The following is a 10,524-nucleotide window of genomic DNA, read 5'->3' on the forward strand; positions in this document are numbered from 1 at the left end:
GCACCTGCCACTATCATCACTATTACCAGTACCTGCCACTATTACCAGTACCTGCCACTATCACCACTGCACAGCACCACTTCCCAGTACCTGCCACTATCATCACTGCACAGCACCACTTCCCAGTACCTGCCACTATTATCACTGCACAGCACCACTTCCCAGTACCTGCCACTATCATCACTGCACAGCACCACTTCCCAGTACCTGCCACTATCATCACTGCACAGCACCACTTCCCAGTACCTGCCACTATCATCACTGCTCAGTACCACTTTCCAGTACCTGCCACTATCATCACTGCACAGCACCACTTCCCAGTACCTGCCACTATCACTGCACAGCACCACTTCCAGTACCTGCCACTATCATCACTGCACAGCACCACTTCCCAGTACCTGCCACTATCATCACTATTACCAGTACCTGCCACTATCATCACTGCACAGCACCACTTCCCAGTACCTGCCACTATCATCACTGCACAGCACCACTTCCCAGTACCTGCCACTATCACTGCACAGCACCACTTCCAGTACCTGCCACTCTCATCACTGCACAGCACCACTTCCCAGTACCTGCCACTATCATCACTTCACAGCACCACTTCCCAGTACCCACCACTATCACTGCACAGCACCACGTCCCAGTACCTGCCATATCATCACTGCACAGCACCACTTCCCAGTACCTGCCACTATCATCAATGCACAACATCATGTCCCAGTACCTGCCACTATCATCAATGCACAGCACCACTTCCCAGTACCTGCCACTATCATGAATGCACAGCACCACTTCCCAGTACCTGCCACTATCATCACTGCACTGCACTACTTCCCAGTACCTGCCACTATAATCACTGCAGCACAGCACCACTTCCCAGTACCTGCCACTATCATCACTGCACAGCACCACTTCCCAGGACCTGCCACTACCATCACTGCACATCACCACTTCCCAGTACCTGACACTGTCATCACTGCTCAGCACCACTTTCCACAGGTCATCCTCAGTACCTGCCACTATTATCACTGCACAGAATCACTTTCCAGTACCTGCCACTATGATCTCTGCACAGCACCACTTCCCAGTACCTGCCACTACTATCACTGCTCAGCACCACTTCCCACAGGTCATCCACAGTACCTGCCACTATCATCACTGCACAGCACCACTTCCCAGTACCTGCCACTATAATCACTGCACAGCACCACTTCCCACGGGTCATTTCATGTACCCGGCACTATCATCACTGCACAGCACCACTTTCCATGGGTCATCCCCAGTACCCATCACTATCACTGCACAGCACCACTTCCTACAGGTCATTCCCAGTACCTGCCACTATCATCGCTGCACAGCACCACTTCCCAGTACATGCCACTATCATCACTGCACAGCACCACTTCCCAGTACCTGCCACTATCATCACTATACCCAGTACCTGCCACTATCATCACTGCACTGCACCACTTCCCAGTACCTGCCACTATCATCACTGCACATCACCACTTCCCAGTACCTGACACTATCATCACTGCTCAGCACCACTTCCCACAGGTCATCCTCAGTACCTGCCACTATCATCACTGCACAGAATCACTTTCCAGTACCTGCCACTATCATCACTGCACAGCACCACTTCCCAGTACCTGCCACTATCATCACTGCACAGCACCACTTTCCATGGGTCATCCCCAGTACCCACCACTATCACTGCACAGCACCACTTCCTACAGGTCATTCCCAGTACCTGCCACTATCATCACTGCACAGCACCACTTCCCAGTACATGCCACTATCATCACTGCACAGCACCACTTCCCAGTACCTGCCACTATCATCACTATACCCAGTACCTGCCACTATCATCACTGCACAGCACCACTTCTCACAAGTCATCCCCAGTACCTGCCACTATCATCGCATTTTGCCGTCTCCGTCAGAAATAAAAGTAATTCTAAAGGATTAATGTTTAGTTGTGAATGGGAAGATAACAATCCGATGGTCGAATGATTTTTCACTTGTGCGGACGCATGATAGGGGATGTTTAAGCGTACACATCCGGGGATTAGCGCAGAGGGTCAGGCGGTATTCACCAGGCTGCGAACATACGCACACATCTCTGAATTAGGCCCATAATACAAATCCCCACATCGGGTAATACAGTGATTGATAAGGTTGTTGTCATCTCGTGCACAGTGCGATTACTTTTTGAAGTCTACAAGAACAAAACAAATCATCTGTGAAATGTCTGGAAGGTTCTGGGGCTCTTGTAGAAAGTGTGCGGAATGCAGCCCCCCGTCTGTCGCAGACACGGGACGTGGGCACAGCCGACACGCTGCAGACACTGTGTAAAAGGTCTTTTCCTGACATTCAGCTACTGGGTGGGAATACGTGGCCCAGGAAGGGAGGAATTAACAAAACAATCAAACGTACAACCAGACTCTCCGGCGGCCCGGCACAGGGAAACCGCAGCGGAATAACCTCCAATTCTCAGCCCAAGTCCTAACAAGCACTCAGGGGTACATTTACTAAGGCAAGAGGTGCTGTTGCCCATAGCAACCAGAGTCTCTCTATCATTTATCTATCGCATCCTAGAAAATGATAAACCACTTCTGATTGGTTGCTATGGGCTATAGTTAATGTATACCTTAGTGAGGATTTGCAGGATCTCCAACACAGGGTATGGGTCATTGGGTGGACACAAATTAGTCCGACATGCTTTGGTTCGACCTCAAAAGGTCGACATAACTTAAGTCAACACATGAAATAGGTCGACAATGGACAATGTCGACAGGATTGGAATGTCGACACAAACTGCCCTCACAAAAGTCTGCAATGATCTCCATGCTGCCAAATCTAAGGGCCACTGCTCTCTGCTTATTCTTCTTGACCTCTCTGCTGCTTCTGACACTGTGGACCACCCTCTCCTTCTCCAAATCCTTTACTCCCTTGGTCTACGTGATACTGCCCTCTCCTGGCTGTCTTCCTACCTCTCTGACCGTTCCTTCTCTGTTTCCTCCGATGACACTACCTCCAGGGGCTAGCTGGCAACTTTCAGCCTGGGGACAACACAAGCAAGTGACCCACCACCATCGCCATCGTTTCACCACCCTACCCTCTCCCTTCTCCCCTCTAGTATGCAGCAAGGATTAAACAATTATTTTCCCCACACACATACACCAGAAACGGGGACAGTGAGCACCGAAGGCGCTTTGCAAAAATTTACACCGTAATGCCCATTACACATAATGTCGCACACCGTAATGCCCATCAAACATAATGCCATACACTGTAATGCCCATCAAACATAATGCCACACCGTAATGCCCAAACATAATGCCACACCGTAATGCCCATTACACATAAAGCCAACACCGTAATGCCCATCAAACATAATGCCCATTACACATAATGCCACACACCAGTAACGCCCATTACACATAATGCCATACACCGTAACGCCCATTACACATAATGCCACACACTTAATGCCCATCAAACATAATGCCACACCGTAATGCCCATTACACATAATGCCACACACCGTAATGCCCATCACACATAATGCCACACACCGTAATGCCCATCACACATAATGCCACACACCATAATGCCCATCAAACATAATGCCACACACCGTAATGTCCATTACACATAATGCTGCACACCGTAATGCCCCTTACACATAATGCCGCACACCATAATGCCCATTAAAACATAGTGCCGCACACCTTAATGCCCATCAAACATAATGCCGCACACCGTATTGCCCAAACATAATGCCACACACCGTAACACCCATCAAACATAATGCCACACACCGTAACGCCCATCAAACATAATGCAACACACCGTAACGCCCATTATACATAATGCCACACACTTAATGCCCATCAAACATAATGCCACACCGTAATGCCCATCAAACATAATGCCACACCGTAATGCCCATCACACATAATGCCACACACCGTAATGCCCATCACACATAATGCCACACACCATAATGCCCATCAAACATAATGCCACATACCGTAACGCCCATCAAACATAATGCAACACACCGTAACGCCCATTACACATAATGCCACACACCGTAACGCCCATTACACATAATGCCACACACCGTAACGCCCATTACACATAATGCCACACACTTAATGCCCATCAAACATAATGCCACACCGTAATGTCCATTACACATAATGCTGCACACCGTAATGCCCCTTACACATAATGCCGCACACCATAATGCCCATCAAACATAATGCCACACACCGTAACGCCCATGACACATGCCTCCACACACCGTAACGCCCATCATACAATGCCAACACCGTAACGCCCATTACACATAATGCCACAGACGAAACGCTCATTACACAATGCCAACACCGTAACGCCCATTACACATAATGCCACACACCGTAACGCCCATCACACAATGCCAACACCGTAACGCCCATTACACATAAAGCCACACACCGTAATGCCCATCATACATAATGCCACACACCGTAATGCCCATTACACATAATGCCACACCGTAACGCCCATCAAACATAATGCCACACACCGTAACGCCCATGACACATAATGCCACACACCGTAATGCCCATTACACAATGCCAACACCGTAACGCCCATTACACATAATTTCACACACCGTTATGCCCATTACACATAAAGCCACACACCATAATGCCCATCATACATAATGCCACACACCGTAATGCCCATTACACATAATGTCACACACCGTAACACCCATTACACATAATGGCACACACTGTAATGCCCATCACACAATGCCAACACCGTAACGCCCATTACACATAATGCCAACACCGTAACGCCCATTACACATAATGCCACACACCGTAATGCCCATTACACAGAAAGCCACACACCGTAATGCCCATCATACATAATGCCACACACCGTAATGCCCATTGCACATAATGTCACACACTGTAACGTCCATTGCACATAATGGCACACACTGTTATGCCCATCAAACATAATGCCACACACCGTAATGCCCATTACACATTATACAACATAACTGCTGCTTACCTCATGCTCACTGTATATTGAGCATGTATATTGCTCGTTGCCAGGGATTACATGCTTCTTGCCAGGTGTTTCATTCTTGTTGCCATGGGGGATTTACATGTTCATTGCCAGAGGAGATGTTACATGCTCATTGCTAAGGGAAAATACATGCTTGTTGCTATGGAGTGCTACATGCTTAGCTTATTGCTGGAGGAAGGGGCATGTAGCACTCCATAGGGGGAGTTGCTTGTTGCCAGGGGGAGTGATATAGTTTTTGGCATGGGGAGCCAGGGTACATACAGGGGGGAAATAGTTACATTTGCAGAAGAGGACCTAGCTGGTGTAATGGAAAAGTGCTTTTACACAAAGCAGTAACTAAAGGGGAACTATACCGTTTCTTAAGCAGCGTGCCAGCGCTACCCATATCCGCACTGTCGGGTAGCGCTGGCTGCACTGACAGACACTAGAGGTATGGCAGTACCTCTAGTGTCTGTCTCCTCCAAGGCGGCGGCCATTTTTGCGGCAGCAGGGGTGTGCAAGATGCACAGTCAGCCCAGCCCCAGCCTGCCCCTGACTACCTCCTCCCCACTTCCACTAACCGTTGGTGTCCCACAAGGTTCTGTTCTTGGTCCTCACCTTTTCTCTCTCTATACATCCTCATTAGGGCCCTTATTCTGGTTGAAGCGGTAACGGCCGCTTGCGGCCGTTCCGCCGATGTTTTCGGTCTGCGCATGTGCAGAGGCCACTCTGCGCATGTGCAGCCGAAATCGCCGTACACGTATTTTGTCCGCCGCAAAGGGGGTGGATAGGGGCGTGAGGGGCTACGAAGCCTCATTTGCATATGCATACGCCCCGCGTTTCATGGGCGTTCCCATGCAAACGCGGGGCGTACGCATGCTAATGAGGCTATGACGCGTGGGTACAGGGCGGGCATCTGACATCGCCGGATGTCAGCTGCCCGCCCCCATACAAGATTTCACACGGACAAGTGTCCGTGTGGTCTTGTGTTGCGGGACCTGGTGGAGCGTGCGGCCCTGCATTCGATGTTCGGCGACCATCGAATGCAGGGGCTGCTCCCACCATGGAGGAGGCGTATCCCCGTCCACAATCATGCGGATCGCCACATGGCCGCGTACGGACGGCCGTGGCGATCCGTATGGAAGGCGGGGATTCGTCTGGTGCGGTCGGAGCCGCATATGCGGCTCCGGCCGCACCGATCAGAATAAGGGCCTAGGTGAGCTCATTAGCTCTTTTGACTTCCAATATCATCTCTATGCTGATCATACTCAAATCTATATTTCCTCCCCTGACCTTTCCCCTGCTCTCCTCACTCGTATATCCACCTGTCTCTCTGCTATCTCTTCTTGGATGTCCCAGCACTTTCTTAAAATGAACATGTCCAAGACTGAGATGATCATCTTCCCACCCTCCCGCACAACCTCGCATCCCACAATCTCATTATCTATTGATGGCACGACTATCACCTCTAGCCCCCAAGTACGCTGTCTCCTTGAAACCACATATTCAGCACCTCTCACGAACCGGCCATTTTTCATCTAAAAAATATTTCCAGAATTAGACCTTTTCTCACTCGAGATGCCACTAAGACCATTATCCACTCACTGATCATATCCCGGCAGGACTACTGCAATTTCCTCCTAACTGCTATCCCTGACATTTGCCTGTCTCCACTCCAATCTATCCTCAGTGCTGCAGCCCGGCTCATCTTCCACGCCAAAGGCACTATCCAGGGCCAGTGCTAGCGTGTCCGGCGCCCTCCTGCAAACCATACATTTTGCGCCCTTTCACATTGCTATTGCAACAAGCTGCAGCCCGATTGTGGGAGTGTATGCAACATGCGATCCTATGGAGGATCTCGGGTACATGTACATGTATGCATACACCATCTCAGTGCTGTGTCCGTAAAATGTTGCAGTCACTAAAGGTGCCCATACACGCTGCGAGAATTGCATAGTTATCGGCTAGATCGCATCGCACGGCATGCATGCAATGTGTGTGCGATGCGATCCGAAAGCAGTACAAAAAGTATGTGCAGCACTCGTGACTGAGGGGGAAAGGAGGGGAGAGAAGGAGGAGATGGAAGAAAAGGAGAGGAGATAGAGGGGGCGGAGTGTTGAGGACTGGCAGCGGCACAGCACACTGAGAAGAGGGAATGAAGGTGCTGTCTGTTCGTCATTTGATTGACAGCTGACAGGCGCAAGGAGAAATGGGTAGGGGGCGGATCCGGACATGACATGTCATCCAGACATTCACAAACAGTGCTACATGCCTCAGCGCAAGTGTCCGTGAGATAGAGGGGGGCAGGTCACAAGAGGAGGACTGTGTGTGCGCGGTGCAGGGAGCTGCTCAGCCTCTCCATACTGCCGCCCGCTGTCAGTCAGGCGCTGCGGGTGGCGGGCAGTGACAGTGAGGGCTGAGGCAGCTTTAGCAGAGCAGGGAGGTATACAGCGCCTTTTCAGCATGGCGCCTCCCTGCTTTGCAGGAGCTGCTGAGTGGGTAGCGCCGGCCCTGGCACTATCTCCACCTCCACTCTTCTACAACAAGCCCTTCACCGGCTTCCCTTCCAGAATTCAATTCAAACTTCTCACACTCACTTACAAAGCCCTCACCCACTCCTCTCCCACTTACATCTCTGACCTTATATCCAGGGTTTAAAGTGAGGGGGAACGGGGTTCCACCACCTCGAATGGTGAGGTGGAACATTAACCTCTACATTGGCCCTACACAGTAATTCTCACAGAGAAGCTTTCTAGATTGCAGGGGGATGCCAAAAACCCTACCATTGGCACTGTATCTACCCCATGGAGGAGAGGGGGGGGGGGGGTAATTAGGTGGCATAGAGAATTGAGTTCCCCCACCTCTGCATGACCACTTTAAACCCTGCTATATCCCTTTACACTCCTACTCGTCCCCTTCGCTCTGCTAACACCGTTGGCTCTCCTGCCGACTTATTACCTCCTCCCACTCCTACCTCCAAGATTTTTCCCGTGCTGCTCCCTTACTCTGGAATTCTCTACCTCTCTACTTCTACACAGAACCTCAAATAGGCTCTCAAGAACCACTTCTTCACCAAACCCAGCAAACTGTCCTCCTAACCTTCTGTTCCGCGCCCTGTATACCCCTCCTGTGTCACCCCTGTCTGTCTGCCCCTCCTCTTTAGAATGTAAGCTCTCACGAGCAGGGACCTCTTACCTCATGTGCTTATCCTTTCTTACTTCAGTAGTCTTCGACTGCACCAAAGCACGCTGTTTGCTGCCACCTGGATACTTATGTGACAGCAATCGGCTGATTTGCCTATAATCATTTATCCTGTACTTGTCCTGTATTATATTCATCTGTAAGTCACTGTTTTCCTGTTTGATTATGTGTACGCGGTAACTGGGCGCTGCGGAACCCTTGTGGCGCTATATAAATAAAGGATAATAATAATAATGGATAATAAGGTACTTGTGTATTATCACGGCTCCCATGATTTCCATCTTATGGGATCTTATACAATTTAAAATTGTATACCATTGTATATGGCATACAATGGCATACGATGAGATGAGATGAGATTTTAAATTGTATAAGCACACTAATGGGTGCTTACAATGTTAAATGCACCCCCACGCCACCCCCACTATCAACGCCAACCCGAAGCGTGACGAGTGCAGCAAGCCCGCGAGGGGTGGCAGTACGCGTCCTCCGACCTTTTCATACCCACACTATCCATGTCGGCGTGGAGTTGATTTTATATAGTGTGGCGAGCGCAGCGAGCCACCGAGCCCAAATCGTTGTGAGCGGACGCGTAATACTTTACATGTATTACGCGTGCGCTCGCCACGCTTTGGGCTCGGTGGCTCGCTACACTATATAAAGTCAACTCCACGCCGACGTGGATAGTAGGGAGGACGCGTACCGCCGCCGCTCGCCACGCTTCGGGTTGGCGTTGATAGTGGGGGGTGGCGTGGGGGTGCATTTAACATTGTAAGCACCCATTAGGGTGCTTATACAATTAAAAATCTTATATGGGGGCCAATTGACCTTGAAAGCACTTATTAGTGTGCTTATACAATTTAAAATCTCATCTCATCGTATGCCATATACAATGGTATACAATTTTAAATTGTATAAGATCGGGTCCCATCGCAGCACATCTCATCTCATTGCATACCATCTTAAAGGTGCCCACACACGCACCGATCCCGGCGTGCGTTGTGGGCTTAACTAGCACACATAGCATCGCATGCCTTGTGCATACGATGTGCATGCGATGCAATGCGATGCTGTGCTAGAAAAAGCTAGTACAAAAAGTATGTGCAGCACATACTTTTTGTACTGTGCGATAGGGTGCCGCGGGAGCGCGCACCCCATCCTATAGCATCGCACCGCCGGGATCAGTGCGTGTGTGGGCACCTTAAGCCTTATGGTATGCAATGAGATGGGATGAGATGGGAGCCGTGATAGTACACAAGTACCGATAATAATAATAGGTCGACAATGGCTAGGTCAACAGGTCAACATGAGTTTTTCATGTTTTTTGTCCCGAATGTTGACATGGTCGACATGGACACCGTCAAAGTGTATCGCTGCCCTCACCATGCTTCAGTCACACTATTCTATTCTCCCTGCATGCCCTTGTGGATGGTAAGGCATGAAATACTGCCTGTCGGCACATGTCGACTCAAAAATGTGTGAAAAACTCATGTTAGCTTTTTGACTGCCGACCTTCCAACCCAGTTGACATTAGCCACGTCGACCTATGTCATAAGTCGACCTTCAGTGGTTGACCAAACGACCATATACCTTCGCACATTTCCACTACTGCAGGGAGTCTTCCGAGTAATGGGGAGAGCGAGACTGAGTGAGAGTGTAGACTGAGTGACAGAGACGTGCAGATGAGACAGTCAGAGAGTGCAAGAGTGACAGATGTGCAGATGAGACAGCCAGAGAGTGCAAGAGTGACAGAGATGTGCAGATGAGACAGTCAGAGAGTGACAGATGTGCAGATGAGACAGAGAGTGCGAGAGTGACAGAGACGTGCAGATGAGACAGTCAGAGTGCAAGAGTGACAGATGTGCAGATGAGACAGTCAGAGAGTGCGAGTGTGACAGATGTGCAGATGACAGTCAGAATGTGCCAGAGTGACAGAGATGTGCAGATGAGACAGTCAGAGAGTGCGAGAGTGATAGAGATGTGCAGATGAGACAGTCAGAGAGTGACAGAGATGTGCAGATGAGACAGTCAGAGAGTGCGAGAGTGATAGAGATGTGCAGATGAGACAGTCAGAGAGTGACAGAGATGTGCAGATGAGACAGTCAGAGAGTGCGAGAGTGACAGAGATGTGCAGATGAGACAGTCAGAGAGTGCGAGTGTGACAGAGATGTGCAGATGAGACAGTCAGAGAGTGACAGATGTGCAGATGAGACAGTCAGAGAGTGCGAGAGTGACAGAGAT

This window comes from Crinia signifera, chromosome 7 (assembly GCF_055691185.1).
Source record: "Crinia signifera chromosome 7, ASM5569118v1, whole genome shotgun sequence".
In the NCBI taxonomy this organism is placed as follows: Eukaryota; Metazoa; Chordata; class Amphibia; order Anura; family Myobatrachidae; genus Crinia; species Crinia signifera.